The 20,773-nt window shown below is 37.3% G+C and overlaps 1 long non-coding RNA gene across 4 annotated transcripts in view; it reads right to left on the bottom strand.

The window, feature by feature from the left end:
* Positions 1-20,773, bottom strand: part of LOC109501696 — a 529,863-nt gene that overhangs the window by 320,778 nt on the left and 188,312 nt on the right. The gene's annotated exons all lie outside the window — the stretch shown is intronic.

Here is a 20,773-nt window from a genome sequence, read left to right as displayed (position 1 = left end):
CCTGTTTCCGATTCTGTGTCTCCCTCTCTCTCTGCCCCTCCCCCGTTCATGCTCTGTCTCTCTCTGTCCCAAAAATAAACGTTGAAAAAAAAATTAAAAAAAAAAAAATAAATTCCCTTCCATTCTAGAAGTGAGCCAATCTATAGCCTGGGGATGGGTGGAGGAGGGGTACTGGAAGGACTGCAGAGACCTTGAGGCTAAGCCAATGTATTCAGATGGATCTGTTCTTTTGGAGCTATAGGATTCTTCACTGGCATACTATATTGCTTCCTCAACCTCTCCTCCCATCCATAACCATCTATATTGCCATTTTATTTTCTAGAGTTCTTCCATTTTGAGCAGCAATGTGAACATATCAAATTCTTTAATGAAATTTCTTCCACTCAAAATAACCCTTCTTTGAATTCCTTTGCAAATTTCCTCTTCAATCTTCACAATTTCCCTCTAGTTTCTGAAGCCTTCTTTCACATCTTTTTTTGCACATTAGGATCACTCTGCCACTCACTGTACCTTGAACTCTATTCAATCACTTGTTTCAGATTATCCCATTATTGAACTATGTTTAGGTCTATTTTTCTACTAGTCTGTGAACAACTTGGGGGGCAGGATAACATTTTATTTCTACGTGCACTTTTTCTTTAACACTTAATGTAGTATTTAGCAAAAGTTAAGCACATAGAGTTATTTGCTGACCCTGAATTTGGAGAGGTGTGTGTGTGTATGTATAGTAGTAGGAGCAGTAGCAGTAGTAACAACAGTAGTTAGAACTATATTAATAACTACATGCATGACAGTAAATGGGCAATTTCAGTTGAAAACTGAGGGACTGGAAGGAGTGACGCTGGTGAACTACTATGATTTACCAAATTTTTGGTGAAAATAAACAAAAAATAGAATAAAGAGAATATTAAATTAGCTGCCGATAGTGTAGGCTCTTGTCAATTAAAAACTTTTTTGGAGGTGTGAGGCTCAGTAGGTTAAGCATCCAGCTCTTGATTTTGGCTCAGGTCACGATTTCATGGTTCATGGATTTGAGCCCCGCATCAGGCTTGGAGCCGACAGTATGGACCCTGCCTGGATTCCCTCTCTCATCTCTCTGGCCCTGTCCCATGAGCGCTCTCTCTCTCTCAAAATCAAATAAATAAACTTAAAAACACTGTTTTGGTTTAAAAATTTAGATAATTCATTCATTTAGTTGATCAAAGTATAGTGTTTTATTTTCCTAATTGCATAACTATATTTAAGCACTGGGATTTCTTGGTATTTAAACAAACCTGAATAGGTGAATGGTTAAATAGTTTGGAAGACCTGAATGATTCATGTCCCAAAATATGTTTAGATGGATTCTGCCAAATAAAAACTGAGGAAAAGGTTAAAACTTTCTTGTGACAAAATATTTCCAGTCTTCCAGTCTCAGACTCTAAATCTAGATTTATATTTAACACCTTTGTGCTTTACTCAATGTCAGCCTGTTTCTGGCAATCACTTACTCTGTCTTACTGAATCCTCTCTTCAAATATGAAAGGCTTCCATGCACTCTTATCTTGTCATGCTACTACCTATTTTATCCCTTCCAATTTGTATAATTAACAGCATTCTTCTAATTTGCTTACTCGATTACTCCCTAAAAGAATCTGAAAAGCATGGAAGGCCTGGGTGGCTCAGTAGGTTAAACGTCTGACTTCAACTCAGGTCATCTCACAGTTCGTGAGTTTGAGCCCTGCGTTGGGCTCTATGCTCACAGCTCACAGCCTTCATGGGGCCTGCTTCAGATTCTGTGTCTCCCTTTCTGCCTCTCCCTTGCTCCTGCTGTGTGTGTGTGTCTCTCTCTCTGCCTTTCAAAAGTAAATAAACACTAAAAAAACATCTGAAAAGAAATGTATATACTTAGCATTTTATTTAAAAAAAATTTTTTTTTTCAACGTTTATTTATTTTTGGGACAGAGAGAGACAGAGCATGAACGGGGGAGGGGCAGAGAGAGAGGGAGACACAGAATCGGAAACAGGATCCAGGCTCTGAGCCATCAGCCCATAGCCCGACGCGGGGCTCGAACTCCCAGACCTCGAGATCCTGACCTGGCTGAAGTCGGACGCTTAACCGACTGCGCCACCCAGGCGCCCCTATACTTACTATTTTAAAGATGAAATTGTTCATCTTGTTTCAAATTATAAAAGAATCATAAAGATGGATATTTTAAAATAAACTGCTGCAACGCAACGTAATTGTAAGCAATGAACTCCAAATACTATAACCCCTTAACATCCACTGCCGTTCATTTAAATATCATGTAAATAACTTATTAGACAATGAGAAATTTTAAATTGCTGCTTGAAATCATGGTTGTACATTTTGAATTTCCATTTTGCTTTCCAAAGAACTTTACCTTAATATATTTTTATGCTTAAAAATAATAACTTTGGAGAATTACAGGAAGATGGTGGCGTAGGAGGACGCTGGGCTCACCGCGCGTCCTGCTGATCACTTAGATTCCACCTACACCTGCCTAAATAACCCAGAAAACCGCCAGAGGATTAGCAGAACGGAGTCGCCGGAGCCAAACGCAGACGAGAGGCCCACGGAAGAGGGTAGGAAGGGTGGCGAGGCGGTGGGTGCGCACTCCACGGACTGGCGGGAGGGAGCCGGGGCGGAGGGGCGGCTCGCCGGCCAAGCAGAGCCCCCAAGTCTGGCTTGCAAAAGCGGAGGGGCCTGACGGACTGTGTTCCGACAGCAAGCGCGACTTAGCGTCTGGGAGGTTGTAAGTGAAGAGCTCTGCTCGGAAAGCAGGAAGGCTGGAGGACAAAGGGAGGGAGCGCTGCTGAGCCCCAGGACAACAGAGCTCAGTTTGGTGGGGAACAAAGGTGCTCGCCAGAGCCATCTCCCCCGCCCATCCCCCAGCCAAAATCCCAAAGAGAACCAGTTCCTGCCAGGGAACTTGCTCGCTCAGCGCAAACACCCAACTCTGCGCTTCTGCTGAGCCAAACCGCCGGCAGCGGATCTGACTCCCTCCTGCTGCCACAGGGCCCCTCCTGAAGTGGATCACCTAAGTAGAAGCGAGGTAAGCCTGCCTCTCCTGCCCCTGTGCACCTTGCCTACCCACCCCAGCTAATACGCCAGATCCCCAGCATCACAAGCCTGGCAGTGTGCAAGTAGCCCAGACGGGCCACGCCACCCCACAGTGAATCCCACCCCTAGGAAAAGGGAAGAGAAGGCACACACCAGTCTGACTGTGGCCCCAGCAGTGGGCTGGGAGCAGACATCAGGTCTGACTGCGGCCCCGCCCACCAACTCCAGTTATACACCACAGCACAGGGGAAGTGCCCTGCAGGTCCTCACCACGCCAGGGACTATCCAAAATGACCAAGCAGAAGAATTCCCCTCAGAAGAATCTCCAGGAAATAACAACAGCTAATGAGCTGATCAAAAAGGATTTAAATAATATAACAGAAAGTGAATTTAGAATAATAGTCATAAAATTAATCGCTGGGCTTGAAAACAGTATACAGGACAGCAGAGAATCTCTTGCTACAGAGATCAAGGGACTAAGGAACAGTCACGAGGAGCTGAAAAACGCTTTAAACAAAATGCATAACAAAATGGAAACACCACAGCTCGGATTGAAGAGGCAGAGGAGAGAATAGGTGAACTAGAAGATAAAGTTATGGAAAAAGAGGAAGCTGAGAAAAAGAGAAATAAAAAAATCCAGGAGTATGAGGGGAAAATTAGAGAACTAAGTGATACACTAAAAAGAAATAATCTACGCATAATTGGTATCACAGAGGAGGAAGAGAGAGGGAAAGGTGCTGAAGGGGTACTTGAAGAAATAATAGCTGAGAACTTCCCTGAACTGGGGAAGGAAAAAGGCATGGAAATCCAAGAGGCACAGAGAACTCCCTTCAGACGTAACTTGAATCGATCTTCTGCACGACATATCATAGTGAAACTGGCAAAATACAAGGATAAAGAGAAAATTCTGAAAGCAGCAAGGAGTAAACGGGCCCTCACATATAAAGGGAGACCTATAAGACTCGTGACTGATCTCTCTTTTGAAACTTGGCAGGCCAGAAAGAATTGGCACGAGATTTTCAGGGTGCTAGACAGAAAAAATATGCAGCCAAGAATCCTTTATCCAGCAAGTCTGTCATTTAGAATAGGAGAGATAAAGATTTTCCCAAACAAACAAAAACTGAAGGAATTTGTCACCACTAAACCAGCCCTACAAGAGATCCTAAGGGGGACCCTGTGAGACAAAGTACCAGAGACATCACTACAAGCATAAAACATACAGATATCACAATGACTCTCAACCCGTATCTTTCTATAATAACACTGAATGTAAATGGATTAAATGCGCCAACCAAAAGACATAGGGTGTCAGAATGGATAAAAAAACAAGACCCATCTATTTGCTGTCTACAAGAGACTCATTTTAGACCTGAGGACACAATTAGATTGAGAATGAGGGGATGGAGAACTATTTATCATGCGACTGGAAGCCAAAAGAAAGCTGGAGTAGCCATACTTATATCAGACAAACTAGACTTTAAATTAAAGACTGTAACAAGAGATGAAGAAGGACATTATATAATAGTTACAGGGTCTATCCATCAGGAAGAGCTAACAATTATAAATGTCTATGTGCCGAATACCGGAGCCCCCAAATATATAAAACAATTACCTACAAACATAAGCAACCTTATTGATAAGAATGTGGTAATTGCAGGGGACTTTAACACCCCACTTACAGAAATGGATAGATCATCTAGACATACGGTCAATAAAGAGACAAGGGCCCTGAATGAGACATTGGATCAGATGGACTTGACAGATATATTTACAACTCTGCATCCCAAAGCAACAGAATATACTTTCTTCTTGAGTGCACACGGATCATTCTCCAAGATAGATCATATACTGGGTCACAAAACAGCCCTTCATAAGTTTACAAGAATTGAAATTATACCATGCATACTTTCAGACCACAATGCTATGAAGCTTGAAATCAACCACAGAAAAAAGTCTGGAAAATCTCCAAAAGCATGGAGGTTAAAGAACACCCTACTAACGAATGAGTGGGTCAACCAGGCAATTAGAGAAAAAAATTAAAAAATATATGGAAACAAACGAAAATGAAAATACAACAATCCAAATGCTTTGGGACACAGCAAAGGCAGTCCTGAGAGGAAAATACATTGCAATCCAGGCCTATCTCAAGAAACAAGAAAAATCCCAAATACAAAATCTAACAGCACACCTAAAGGAACTAGAAGCAGAACAGCAAAGGCAGCCTAAACCCAGCAGAGGAAGAGAAATAATAAAGATCAGAGCAGAAATAAACAATATAGAATCTAAAAAAACTGTAGAGCAGATCAGCGAAACCAAGAGTTGTTTTTTTGAAAAAATAAACAAAATTGACAAACCTCTAGCCAGGCTTCTCAAAAAGAAAAGGGAGATGGATGACCCGAATAGATAAAATCATGAATGAAAATGGAATTATTACAACCAATCCCTCAGAGATACAAACAATTATCAGGGAATACTATGAAAAATTATATGCCAACAAATTGGACAACCTGGAAGAAATGGACAAATTCCTGAACACCCACACTCTTCCAAAACTCAATCAGGAGGAAATAGAAAGCTTGAACAGACCCATAACCAGCGAAGAAATTGAATCAGTTATCAAAAATCTCCCAACAAATAAGAGTCCAGGACCAGATGGCTTCCCAGTGGAGTTCTACCAGACGTTTAAAGCAGAGATAATACCTATCCTTCTCAAGCTATTCCAAGAAATAGAAAGGGAAGGAAAACTTCCAGACTCATTCTATGAAGCCAGTATTACTTTGATTCCTAAACCAGACAGAGACCCAGTAAAAAAATAGAACTACAGGCCAATATCCCTGATGAATATGGATGCAAAAATTCTCAATAAGATACTAGCAAATCGAATTCAACAGCATATAAAAAGAATAATTCACCATGATCAAGTGGGATTCATTCCTGGGATGCAGGGCTGGTTCAACATTCGCAAATCAATCAATGTGATACATCACATTAACAAAAAAAAAAAGAGAAGATCCTGTCAATCGATGCAGAAAAGGCCTTTGACAAAATCCAGCACCCTTTCTTAATAAAAACCCTTGAGAAAGTCGGGATAGAAGGAACATACTTAAAGATCATAAAAGCCATCTATGAAAAGCCCACAGCTAACATCATCCTCAACGGGGAAAAACTGAGAGCTTTCTCCCTGAGATCAGGAACACGACAGGGATGCCCACTCTCACCGCTGCTGTTTAACATAGTGCTGGAAGTTCTAGCATCAGCAATCAGACAACAAAAGGAAATCAAAGGCATCAAAATTGGCAAAGATGAAGTTAAGCTTTCACTTTTTTAGAGGACATGATATTATACATGGAATTTCCGACAGACTCCACCAAAAGTCTGCTAGAACTGATACAGGAATTCAGCAAAGTTGCAGGATACAAAATCAATGTACAGAAATCAGTTGCATTCTTATACACTAACAATGAAGCAACAGAAAGACAAATAAAGAAACTGATCCCATTCACAATTGCACCAAGAAGCATAAAATACCTAGGAATAAATCGAACCAAAGATGTAAAGGATCTGTATGCTGAAAACTATAGAAAGCTTATGAAGTAAATTGAAGAAGATTTAAATAAATGGAAAGACATTCCCTGCTCATGGATTGGAAAAATAAATATTGTCAAAATGTCAATACTACCCAAAGCTATCTACACATTCAATGCAATCCCAATCAAAATTGCACCAGCATTCTTCCCGAAACTAGAACAAGCAATCCTAAAATTCATATGGAACCACAAAAGGCCCCGAATAGCCAAAGGAATTTTGAAGAAGAAGACCAAAGCAGGAGGCATCACAATCCCAGACTTTAGCCTCTACTACAAAGCTGTCATCATCAAGACACATGGTATTGGCACAAAAACAGACACATAGACCAATGGAATAGAATAGAAACCCCAGAACTAGACCCACAAACGTATGGCCAACTCATCTTTGACAAAGCAGGAAAGAACATCCAATGGAAAAAGGACAGCCTCTTTAACAAATGGTCCTGGGAGAACTGGGCAGCAACATGCAGAAGGTTGAAACTAGACCACTTTCTCACACCATTCACAAAAATAAACTCAAAATGGATAAAGGACCTAAATGTGAGACAGGAAACCATCAAAACCTTAGAGGAGAAAGCAGGAAAAGACCTCTCTGACCTCAGCCGTAGCAATCTCTTACTCAACACATCCCCAAAGGCAAGGGAATTAAAAGCAAAAGTGAATTACTGGGACCTTATGAGGATAAAAAGCTTCTGCACAGCAAAGGAAACAATCAACAAAACTAAAAGACAACCAACGGAATGGGAAAAGATATTTGCAAATGACATATCGGACAAAGGGCTAGTATCCAAAATCTATAAAGAGCTCACCAAACTCCACACCCGAAAAACAAATAACCCAGTGAAGAAATGGGCAGAAAACATGAATAGACACTTCTCTAAAGAAGACATCCGGATGGCCAACAGGCACATGAAAAGATGTTCAGCGTCACTCCTTATCAGGGAAATACAAATCAAAACCACACTCAGATATCACCTCACGCCAGTCAGAGTGGCCAAAATGAACAAATCAGGAGACTATAGATGCTGGCGAGGATGTGGAGAAACGGGAACCCTCTTGCACTGTTGGTGGGAATGCAAATTGGTGCAGCCACTCTGGAAAACAGTGTGGAGGTTCCTCAGAAAATTAAAACTAGACCTACCCTATGACCCAGCAATAGCACTGCTAGGAATTTATCCAAGGGATACAGGAGTACTGATGCATAGGGCCACTTGTACCCCAATGTTCATAGCAGCACTCTCAACAATAGCCAAATTATGGAAAGAGCCTAAATGTCCATCAACTGATGAATGGATAAAGAAATTGTGGTTTATATACACAATGGAATAGTACGTGGCAATGAGAAAAAATGAAATATGGCCTTTTGTAGCAACGTGGATGGAACTGGAGAGTGTGATGCTAAGTGAAATAAGCCATACAGAGAAAGACAGATACCATATGGTTTCACTCTTATGTGGATCCTGAGAAACTTAACAGAAACCCATGGGGGAGGGGAAGGAAAAAAAAAAAAAGGTTAGAGTGGGAGAGAGCCAAAGCATAAGAGACTGTTAAAAACTGAGAACAAACTGAGGGTTCATGGGGGTGGGAGGGAGGAGAGGGTGGGTGATGGGTATTGAAGAGGGCACCTTTTGGATGAGCACTGGGTGTTGTATGGAAACCAATTTGACAATAAATTTCATATATAAAATAAAAAAAATAAACAAGATAATGATTAAAAAAATAATAACTTTGTATATTTAAATACAAACTATTTCTTGAAAACATAAATTCTTTACATGTTTGTGTGTGTGTATGTATGTATATTCTTTGCACAGTTGTACTCATACTGTATAAGAAACCTTTCAGTTAAACAGGCTATTCAGTTACTTTAGCACAATTGGCAACTTAATTGTAAAAAGGGGAAAGAGCATTCTCTAAATGATTGCTCCCCGTGATGCTTTCAATTGGCAAAAAACCTCAGCCTCATATTGTGTAGCATACTCCAGCATTCACATATACACACAGACATACAAGCTCAACACATGCTAGAATCAATTTCTTTAAAAAAAAAATCACTCCCTTCTGAAGTCTTTAGAGAATCCTACAAAGCCATATGTTCAGTTATGAACTATGATAAGAGGTGTAGAAAGATCGAGAAGCATGCCAAAATGTTTAATAGCAATCGGTTTAGTGATTCTATTTATGATTTTGTTTTGAATAAATCTAAATTTAAAGGATTTTATTGATAAAACAGACACATGACTATAATTTAAACAATATTCCTAACACTGAATATTTAAGGCAGCAGGTGCATTGTCATTTGCCTAAGCAGATTAAAAGTAATTTTTTTCACTTTAAAGTTAAAATTATCTAAAAGAATTCTAATAACTGATGACAAAATACAGAAAAAGAATGATCAGAGAAGGTAATAGAATAAAATTATACTTTAATCTTATCAATAAAATGCATAAATGATTTCTAAATAACTGAGGAATTAGATTCTATGTAGGATGTGGGGTTTGTCTTCTGTGTTTTTGCCTATGGAAAACTTACTTTTAAAATACATATAAAATGATAGGACTTTTAGAGAATGTAAAAGTTCTAATATTACATTTAAATATACATTAAATTCTATAAATAGAAACAGGCATGGTTTCTAGTAACTTGAAAATAAGCAAAATAATGTTGCTCTTTTACCAGCATTAAAAACCATAATTAATCAGCCCAGAAATATATAAAATCACTTTAAACAACTAGAATGACACATAGAACACGGACATCTATGAGAACAAGAATGAATAAAATAGTGACATTAACTAAGAATATGTTAGTCCTCTGAGGGTACTCCTCCTACCGGAAAATACGAGGGCATTAACTGGGGCAGAGGCAGAGAGAGGGAGAGGGAGAGAGAGAATCCCAAGCAGGCTCCAAATTGTCAACATGGAGCCCTACATGAGGCTCGAACTCACAAACCATGAGACCATGACCTGAACCAAAATCGAGAGCCAGATGCTTTACTGACCGAGCCACCCAGGCACCCCTATAATATAAACTTTCTTATCAAAGAATGACAATGAAGAATGGCTAGATATATAGTAATAAAGCAATGCAAAATAACAATGTAGTAAAATAATACAGAACTAGATTAATAAGACCTCATATAATTGGAAGATTGGTCTCTAAACTTTCTAGAAACCAAGGCAGAAAAAAATAATAAATTCACTGGGTCTATTTCCAGCTTTTCTTGGAATATTTTGGACATTGCTTTTTGGCAAGAACTCTGCTTTAAGTATCAGAAAACTAGAGCCAAAATTTTAATTCTATTATTGCCAAACCAAAAAATTCAGCTGTCATTAAGATTTAATTTGCTAAACTTAGTGGATAAATACACATACTTACAAAGTTGTCATGGAGGTCAAATGAGTCAATACATCAAAAAGTGCTTTAGAGTCATAGGTAATTCTATTATTTCTGTTATGTGAGCTTTAAAGAGTTCTTAGAAATGTTTAGCATAGTGTTTTAGATCAGAAGTTTACCATCAAGCTGAGTTCAATTGTATTTGTTTTTTATGGTATGAAACAAAGGTTTGCAAACATTATTTAAAGCTTTAGTTTGGTTTAATTTCATTTATTTCATTTCCCCACTACATTATAATAATGTCTTTAAATGAACTTCTGCATATTAAAAAATAAAATAAAACCATATAACTCAAATTCATATAAATTTAATGACTTTTCATATTTCAATTATTTTCACTCCTTTTCATTAAGTAATTGAACAAAATCAGACCAATATACACAGCTAGTTGCTAAATTAAAAATATGTGTAAATGTGAAGCAGGTGACATATTATTTCCAAAACTGAAAACACAGAAAGTTGATCAAAATAACAAGAGATCAGCTTTTAGATGTTTGTTTCATATTATAGAGAAGAATCTTTTTTAGTGCAATAAAATAACTGAAATTGCTGAATCTCTTGCTGTATTTCACAGGTAACTTTTGTAAATAATAGAATTCACTTGATATCTCCATTTCTCACATGCTAGTACAACCTTAATAATGTGGCTTCTTATCACTCTAGCAAGCTGCTATCTGGATGATTTGCAATGACCCTGTAATTGATAAATCAATTTGCATCTTCTCTGTCTTCATTGCTCTTGATTTCTCTACAGTGTTTATCAGTACAGCCCTGTCTTCTGTGACATCTTCCTGTCCAGTGATCTATAATGTTATATTTTTACACTCTTTACACTAGAAAAAAAAATCACCATTTTCATTTCCAAGATTTTTCTTCCTCTTTCTTTTTCATAATGGAATTACAATCCAGGTCAGACAGACTAAAAGCCCTGGAGATGTTACCTTCTATTCATTCCACCTCATATGACTCAGTTTTGATAAGATAACTTGACTAAGATTTCCATACACTAAAATCTGTCACTTTCCTACTTAATGCTATCCAATTCCAATGAAAAATAGACCAAAATTCTTTGTGGTGGCTTACAAAGCTCTACTCTACCTTATTTTGCTCCCTTTTACCATGTCATCCCTTGCCACACAAGTCACAAGCACAGAGAGTTTCTTTTCTGTCCTTTGAAAACACCAGACTTCTGCATTTCTTCCTCAGTAAGGTTTTAGAAACAGTACCCTCTATCTGGGATGCTCTTGCCTTGTATTGTTGGCAATGACTGACTGCTAATTTCCCATCACATTCCATCTGCAATGTCATCTTCCTATAGAACCTTTCCCTGAGAAGTCGGATTTAAAACATAAGCTTCCCAAGAGTGGGAAACTTCTGTTTTCTTTCGGAAGTCTCTCTGTTTCTAGGTCCTAGTGGTCCCAGGACAGTCCACATCATGTATTTGGCATTAAATACTTTTTTAGACAGTGAGTAAATATTCTAATTCAGAAATATCATCTTTCATTGTTCCTTTCAACTGTACAGTAGCTCAGAGTATTGCTGCCTTTTCCCTTGGAGCATTAGATACCGGGGCTGCATTCTTTCAAACATGGCATTCTCAACAATTTACACTGACCTCCACTTCTCAAAGAATGAGGCTCATACATGACATTCCATGACTGGAATCATGCCTGCCTCGGGTAGAGTGCCATGTGTAACTCCCTAGACCTCTTTCTTGAAACCAAGCTATCATATTCACTCCTCTTGATAGGCGATGTTTGTCTATCTCTTGAACACATCCTCTATGTTTTGCCATCCATGATTTTTATATCTGAATTTCAAATTCAGACTATTTTCAAGATCTTGCCAGCTAAAATCATCCATGGACTAGTGAGGCTCAGTTCAAATCCTATCCCTTTAAAAAAAGACATTATTGCTATAAGTAGAATTAATGTCTCTCCTTTGTGAAGAAGTACAAAAAGGATTTTCCAAAAAGTATAAAGTGAATGTCTTACATCAGTTGCCCACTTACATGTCCCTACATAAGATTGACAGCTTCATTAGTGGAGTAAACTCAGCACACATTTTTAATCCTTCACTTCATCTAACACAATGTCTTGAACAGAAAGGTATTTACCCATTACAAAGATATTTGCATGTTTAAAATTTCATAATACTAGTATAGTCTAACATTTAAATTTATTAATTTTAGGAATTATTTCATAAAGTGTACATTCAAACTGCCAAATAGAGAGCAATTACTTAAAATTATATCTGTCTTTAAACTGCAAAGTTAAAATTGAAAATCAAAGAGAATTAGTCTTGCTATTTTATATAAAGATTTTTTATTTCCTGTTCATTTATAAGCTTTTATTTTGTTCTTATTTTAGATTTTAATTGTTTCTCTGTTCTTTTAAAACTTTTATTTTAGTTGTTTGGGCTTTTTTGTTTTCATTTTTCTCCTTAGGAAAAAGACTTGATTGAACTTGCCCATCTAAGTTCTTTGTACTTCAATTATAATTACAACTCTCTTTTGAAAGTATTTGTCAATACTAGCTCTGAATATTCTTATACTTTTGAGATTTAAGCTGCCAAAAACACCACAAATAATTCATCAATAATTCAGTATTTGTTATCCTAGGGATAGTATCCTTATGCTTAGCTTGGATTGCATAAAATTCAATTCTGAAAATGAGTGATCTAAAAGTATATTTCTAGGGGCGCCTGGGTGGCGCAGTCGGTTAAGCGTCCGACTTCAGCCAGGTCACGATCTCTCGGTGCGGGAGTTCGAGCCCCGCGTCAGGCTCTGGGTTGATGGCTCGGAGCCTGGAGCCTGTTTCCGATTCTGTGTCTCCCTCTCTCTCTGCCCCTCCCCCGTTCATGCTCTGTCTCTCTCTGTCCCAAAAATAAATAAACGTTGAAAAAATAAATAAATAAATAAAAATTAAAAAAAATAAAAAAAAAATAAAAGTATATTTCTAGCTCAAAAATTTTAAATACCACATTGCACACACAGCTCACTGGGTCTGATATTGAACACTTTGAAATAATTTATTATAAATATATAATTTCTCATTTTAATTAAATCTTTAAATATACTAAGGCAAGTTGTGCAATCTTGAATAAACACATAGATTATGCTTGGCAGTGATTCTAACACAGGCTTTATGTAATTATTCAGATCCCAGTGTACAAAAGACTTTTTTGCTTAAAAAATAATTTGATTTTTCTGCTTATTGTCAATTTGAGAACTTAGAAGTTTTGGTTAGTTGCACTTTTAGGATGCGTCATTCCTTAAATGAGATTTAAAAGTTTTATATATTGAGAACTACAAAGCATTCAGTATCTAATTTCCTTGTCTCATCACTCTGGAATGTATTACCTGATGTCACATCTGTAACCAGTCACAACAAAATGTGACAAAGCAGGCACTGTTTAATGGTTCCATTTACAACAAGATTTTTGTATCTATTCCATTTTCCTGTAATTTCATATGGGAAAATGTCTTCTGTAGAATAAATTAGGTATTGAGCAAATGATCAGACATTTTAAAATATACACTCTATTTTAAACTACTCTGAAGTCTTTTAGGACAATATTTCTATAAAATTATAAAATATAAATGTTAATAAGAGATTATTCAGATGATCTACGAAGGTCTTTTTTTTCATGGAAATACATAATTTAATCCCTTGTTAGTTTATTTGAAAATTTCTCATTGCAAAAATACAGGTTATGAAACGAAGTCTTCTTCATTCGCTGTCCCTAAACAGCACAACATATGGTACAAAATGTGTCTTTATTTTTAGAATACTACATACTGATATTAGGACAAATTCAAAAGTAAAGCAAAATAGAAATCAAATTGATTTTTTTTTTTTATTGGACACACCAGTACTGTGTCCAATACAGCTACTATGAACATAAGTACTGAGTCAAATACTGGACTAATTACTTTTCATTGCTTGCTATATTTAATATTTAAAATAACCTTAGAATCAAAATGGAGAGACAAATTTATTATTTTACACAGATTCTGAAAATAAGTTGCAAAATATATATTTTATTTAATATCTAAGACCAAGCTAACATGAACTATTAACTCCTATATAATTCTGCTTCTCTCCTTCAAACCAAATGTATATATGCATATATTTTTCACACATTGCATCAATTTTTAAAAAAATTTTTTTAACTTATATTTGAGAGAGACAGAGAGCACAAGCAGGGGAGGGCAGGGAAGGGGGGAAACAGAGGGTTTGAAGCAGGCTCTGTGCTGACAGCAGACAGCCAGATGTGGGGCTCAAACTCATGAACTGTGAGATCAGGACCTGAGCTGAAGTCAGACGCTTAACGGACTGAGCCACCCAGGTGCCCCCACATCAATTTTTCTACACATGTACACACATAAACACACACACACACACACACACACACACACACGTTTGATTCAATGTGGGAACAAATATTTTTTTTAAAACATTGGTAGGCCAGTATGCAGAACTGCTCTGTAAATTTTCAAAATTTTAAGTTCTCATATCTCTGTAAGAAATAGTGATCTTTCTTCTTACACTATCCACAGGATATCAGAGGAAATACTGATGATTTATGACCAAACTGACTCATAATTCATTCTCAACTCATTTTAGAAAGCTATATAACAGTCAAGAATTAAGTGCTGTAACCGTTTTCCTATCCAAGTCAACATTTATTTGCTGTGTTTTTTGTTATTGAATATGCAGCATGCCAAAATCATGTTTCAGGGAAATTTAATCTGGCCAAAAGAAATTTATAATTTATTTAGGAGGCAGTTGTGGGTTTTTTTTTGGGGGAGGGTTGGGTTTTCTTCCTCCTCAATATGCATTGGTTACCCAAAGCCTGTTTTTATCTTAGCTGTGTTTCTTAGTTTAACGTTTGAGACGTTTATAATATGAAAGGAAATATATAAGTTGTACATATATATTTTTAGGATATTAGTTGTTTTTTAATAGGTTTTAACCAACTTCTTTCTAAATTGTTTATCTTTTTACTACATGCTTCTGAGGCATTGTATAAGTGGTAAATAAAGTGTCCGCTAAAGTGATACCCACACAAATTTTTAAACAGTCGTTTTTTGTTTTTTGGTGTTTTTTTTTTCATCCTCACAGTTCACAGTTTAAACACTAACAACACAATACCAACTGAACACGCTAATTCTCATTCACAGACCTGAAATGCAGTTAGGTAAAATATCCTCTATAATTATTAGGAGTTGAGATTTATTTTAACATGACATGCTTGGTATTATATTTCCTCTGAAAAGTTATAAATGCCCATGTCTCTGACTTCAATGTTGACAATCCAATCATACTAAAATTTTAATGTGTATAGGTAAGGAGATGAGGGACATCTAGGCAAAGAATTTACAAATATGAAATGTCCATTTAACAAATAATTCTTTAGTCTAAGAGTTTAATTTGAAATGGAGAGCAAGATAGATGTGGTCTTTGAGTACTTCCGATATTAAGCAGAAAGCAAGCAATTAAAACATGAGTACAAAAAAATGTGGAAATGATGTTAAAATTAGAACAAGCTTATCGGAGACTCTGAGGACCGCAAGGGCAGTGTAAGGAAGGGGATCCTACCTGCTTCCCAGATTTGCCCCCATGTGAGGCTGAACTGAGCCAAGGATGTGAGCAGACACACAAAAGCACTGTGATGAGACACAGCAACAGAAACAGGAAAAAAAAAAACTTTTTTTTTTTTTTTGAATGGCAAGTCATTACTCATTGACATAGAACATGTGGGCCTATGTCCAGAAAGCAGGGGAAAAGGGAAACATTTGAGGATTCTTGTATCATTCAACATAAAATGACAGACTTATTTGCTGTTATCCATTCCTCTTGCTTCATATTTTGCCTTAATGTATATGCACAGCTGTTGTTTCTGACCCAAGAGACTTTATATGCAGTCAATTAGTCTATGGTTTTTAAGGGGCTTTTTTTTTCATAGTTGTCATTCATCAAGCTTTTAAAGTAATAAGTTTAGTTAAAAACACATGTTTTTATTCCTTGTGGGATAATTTCTCAGGTACATTAATATTGTATTGCAAAATAGTCTAAGATCTATAATATAACATTTAATAATCAAAATCTTGAGGTCATTTGAAAATCATTACCTATTTCTTAATAATGTATTTTTAAATCTTGTATAAGGTTTGGCCTAGAATTTTAAAAATAAGTGGTAGAGGAGGATTTTATTTTGCAAACTGCTGCAAACTGTGTTATACTGGCACTTAGTGTTTAATAAAAATGATTGCTTGGATTATTGAGGCTTTGGCTTACTCGTTAAGTATTTCCTGCAACTTTCAAGAAATATTAGAAAATCATAATCAGACGAAGGGCCTATATAAAGAAGATCTGGGGGTCTACAAAGTGTGCCACCTCAAGGAGGTTCTTACATGGTTCCCTTATTTCCCAGCCTTTCCACACACCTCTCTCCAACCATATTCCCACTATAAATCAATTTTTAGTCACATATCTATACTAAATATTAGAAGAAATAATATGGAACTTTTAAGAATATAATCTAGGGGCGCCTGGGTGGCGCAGTCGGTTGAGCATCCGACTTCAGCCAGGTCACGATCTCGCGGTCCGTGAGTTCGAGCCCTGCGTCAGGCTCTGGGCTGATGGCTCAGAGCCTGGAGCCTGTTTCCAATTCTGTGTCTCCCTCTCTCTCTCTGCCCCTCCCCCATTCATGCTCTGTCTCTCTCTGTCCCAAAAATAAATAAACGTTGAAAAAAAAGATTAAAAAAAAAGAATATAATCTAACTCATAATAGTATGAATTTGTTTTTATATTCAAACTCTCATCATTAGCACTTTGATTTTGTACAGGTTACTTAAATTTTTTAAGTTTCATTTTTTTCAACTTTAAAGAAGTTTTTATAAAACCTATCTTAAAGTAAGTTTGATAATTAAAGGTAGTAATTTAACAAATGAGAATACATAAAAGCCTTAGTTCCTACTTCATACATAGTAAATTATCAAGAAACAATAATATTAACTTTTATTACTACTAAAGCATTTTCTGTTTATTCTAATTTCCATTTAAAAATGCATCTGGGAAACTGAATCTTTTTTTAAAAGAGTATATATGTTTTCGTTTGTTTGCTTTTTCAAGTTTATTTACTTATTTTGAGAGAGAGAGAGAGTGCAAGGGAGGGGCAGAGAGAGAGGGGGAGAGAGAGAATCCCAAGCAATCTGAGAGCCTGATGCAGGGCTTGAGCTTACGAACCGTGAGATCATGACCTGCACTGAAGCCAAGGGTCTCCTGCTTAACCAACTGAGACACCCAGGCACCCCATGGGAAACTGAATCTTTTAAGTAGAAATTGATGGTAACAATTTGTTGTGGACTCTAAGTCTAAAGTTCTCTCTTGCCCAGTAAGAGAGCAGGGCACAGGATAAAAAGTGAGAGATGGCTAATGTTTGGGAAAAGACAAGAGCCCTGAATAAGGGTCCTTGCCCCGTTTTTATTAGGATCAGAAGGCTTACAAACATAGTGATGGACATGCACAAAGAGACGATGAATCTGTGAACATTAACTCATGGACGTGAGGAAAAAGGGGTCTTGAAGATATTCGGGGCTAGCGGTTTGGGTTAATACAAAACAAAATCCTGGCGCAGGGCAGTCGGGCATAAAGTTGTTTACAGCAGACTTGAGGCAGCACCTCTGTTTATTTGAGATAGCCTGGGGATGAGACAGAGGACAGGGACCTCAGGGTTAACAAGGAAACTTTCTTTTGTTAATCATCTTGGCTCTGGGCGGCTTCACCTGCAGCACAGCAGTCTATAGCCCTATTTACCTGTTTACCTAACTTGGTCCTTGCTTCCTGTGAAAGCAGCTTTCTGCTATTATACTAAGTTGGGGGGGTGCTTCCACGCTGAATAGCTAATCTTGTTTATTTCATATACCTATGTTCTATACTAGGGCCTTTGCTCCTCCTTCTCTATACTGGGGCATCTGCCCTGCCTTCTCTATACTTATGTACTGAATCTTGTTTAGGCAAACTTGGGTGTTATATCCTATGACTTTGCAATTATTTATGCCTTGTTAACCCATTGGTGTAAGCCCAGGGAATTTCTATGCTTATTCCCCACAACTCTTACGGTTCAGTTATAAAAAGATAAAAATACCCTAATTAAATAATGGGCAAATAATCTAATAGACATTTCTCAAAAAAAAATTTAAGTGACTAATAAGCAAATGAAAAGAAGTTCAACATCATTAACCAACAAGAAAAAGCAAATCAAAACCACCATGAGACACTACTTCACATGCACTATATAATCAAAATGATGTGACATGAACAGTGTTGGCAAGGATGGAGAGCAGAATGAACCTTCCTGCACTACTGGTAGGAACGTAAGATAATGTGATACCTTTGAAACAGTCTGGCAGGTCCTCAAAAAGTTAAACACAGAGTTACAATTTTACCTAGATAGTCCATTTATCTTTTTTTAATGTTTATTTGCTTTTGACAGAGAGAGAGAGAGAGAGAGAGAGAGAGAGAGAGAGAGAGAGAGCGAGCATGAGTGGGGGAGGGGCAGAGAGAGAGGGAGACATGGAATCTGAAGCAGGCTCCAGGCTCCAAGTTGTCAGCACAGAGCCCGACTCGGGGCTTGAACTCATGGACGGCGAGATTGTGACCTGAGCCAAAGTTGGACACTCAACCAACTGAGCCACCCAGGCACCCCTCCATGTTCCATTTAAAGAAACTAAAACATGTCCACCCATAAACTTGTAAACGAATGTCTAAAGAAGGAATATTAGAAGCCTTTTGGGGTTCTTTGTGATCTTGTACTCAAACTGCACTTAAAATCATACAATAGTAAAACAGCCTTAGGGCAAAATAAAAGCTAATCCTGAGAAACTTGGAAATACATAAAACTAGCACACGTATACAACAGACTGAAGAGACATTGAAGATGCTACCCTTTTCCTCCCTTTCACTGGGTATGTGTTTAGAAAGCAGAGTGATTTGGCTTTATCCAAAGATGAGGCAGGTTGGGGGGGGGCAATTAAATTGTGTTCTGAAGGCTGCTTTCCAACTTGAAACTGGTATTGTGTGAATTGGTAAATATGTCATTACCTGAAATTATAATGTCATTTATAATTCTAAATGTCGTTCTAAAAATTTTTTTCAAGTAAGTTTTTTTTTCCCTGCTGACCCTGAAATCGCTCTCAGAAACCATCAACCTCCTGACTAGAGTTGGCATTCCCATTCATAAGGTTGCAGGAAATCTGCGGAGGGATGCAGGGGATTACTGATAGATAAATGTTTGCTTCCTGCATCAGCCCTTTTCTTGAATTGGATTTCTTCTAAATGGATTACAAAAAGACAGAAATTCATGGAAAAGTGATATTGACCTCCAAATAGAAAGAAATAGAATTCTGTCTCCTGTTGCAAAATGTTTTCTTTTTTCTCTAAACAAAGATAAATCTATGTAAATAAACTGGTATTCCCAATTTTAAGCCCATTTCAGACTAGGTATTTTAAATTACTTAAAGACAATCATACTCCATGGAACATTCAACACCTGTCCCTTCATACTGGCTGCTACTACCATACTATCCTTCCCAGCTTTCTTCTAAAAGATTGTTTTAATTAAAGTGTATCTTTTTCCCCGTTGGATCAAAATGTAAACAACTTATCTTAAAAAAAAATTGTTGGCACCAGCAATGTTTCTCATTTCCCTCTAGTAAAAGCTATCTTTCCCTACCTGATTGTTTGCTGGTACTTCTTCTTTGGTGCTAAACAAGATAATTATTTTCATGTGTTTGGTGAATATCCAGTATTTCCAATAGTTTCGTAGTCATAATCTAAGCAATCTGAAAGAGGTATGATCCCCAATTGGAGTTTATCGAAACCCCAAACTTGCTTAACTTTGTAAATAAAAAATTTCTACTTCCCCTTGTAGATTCACGGTTCTCCTTATAAATTCACAGTTCTTTTTTATTTTTTTTAATGTTTATTTATTTTTGACAGAGAGAGAGAGAGAGAGAGAGAGAGAGAGAGAGAGAGAGAGAGAGAGAATCAATGGGGGAGGGGCAGAGAGAGAGGGAGACACAGAATCGGAAGCAGGCTCCGGTCTCTGCATTGTCAGCACAGAGCCCCACGCGGGGCTCGAACCCACAGACTGCGAGATGATGACCTGAACTGAAGTCAGACGCTCAACCGACTGAGCCACCCAGGTGCCCCTTCACAGTTCTTTTAAAATCACTTTAAATTTGAAGAATTACCTAGAAAAACTGAGTTTACCTACAAAACTGTTGCACTGATGATGAAAGCTATCCCCTTATATTCCCTAAATAACACAAAACCAGTGTGAGAGTTACTGGTTTTGCTCTCTTAGACTGCTGGGCTTTCTTCTTATTAGCATTCATTTGCAGCTGTTTCCGTGCAAACACACATCTACAGAAAGTATATCTAGGCACATGAGCTTTCATATTCATTCTATTTCTTCATCTCTTTCAGAAAGAGTCATGAAGGACCCAACAATAAATCCCAAATCTGAGATGAACTCCCCTTCACACATTTAAAAAAAAACCTTACAAAATATAATGACAAGTATGTTTCTTATTCAGGCCAAATGAAAGAATTTTCCAGAGATAGTTGGCTACTTGCTTCTGTTCTTCAACTGTAAATTTTTCAGCTCCCTGAAATGACGCCAATGTTTTTAGTATATCTCTGTCAAATTCCTGATA

Source organism: Felis catus, chromosome B4 (genome assembly GCF_018350175.1).
Source record: "Felis catus isolate Fca126 chromosome B4, F.catus_Fca126_mat1.0, whole genome shotgun sequence".
NCBI lineage: Eukaryota > Metazoa > Chordata > Mammalia > Carnivora > Felidae > Felis > Felis catus.
Note: the sequence above shows the minus strand (reverse complement) of the source record. Positions and strands in the feature narration are given on the sequence as shown.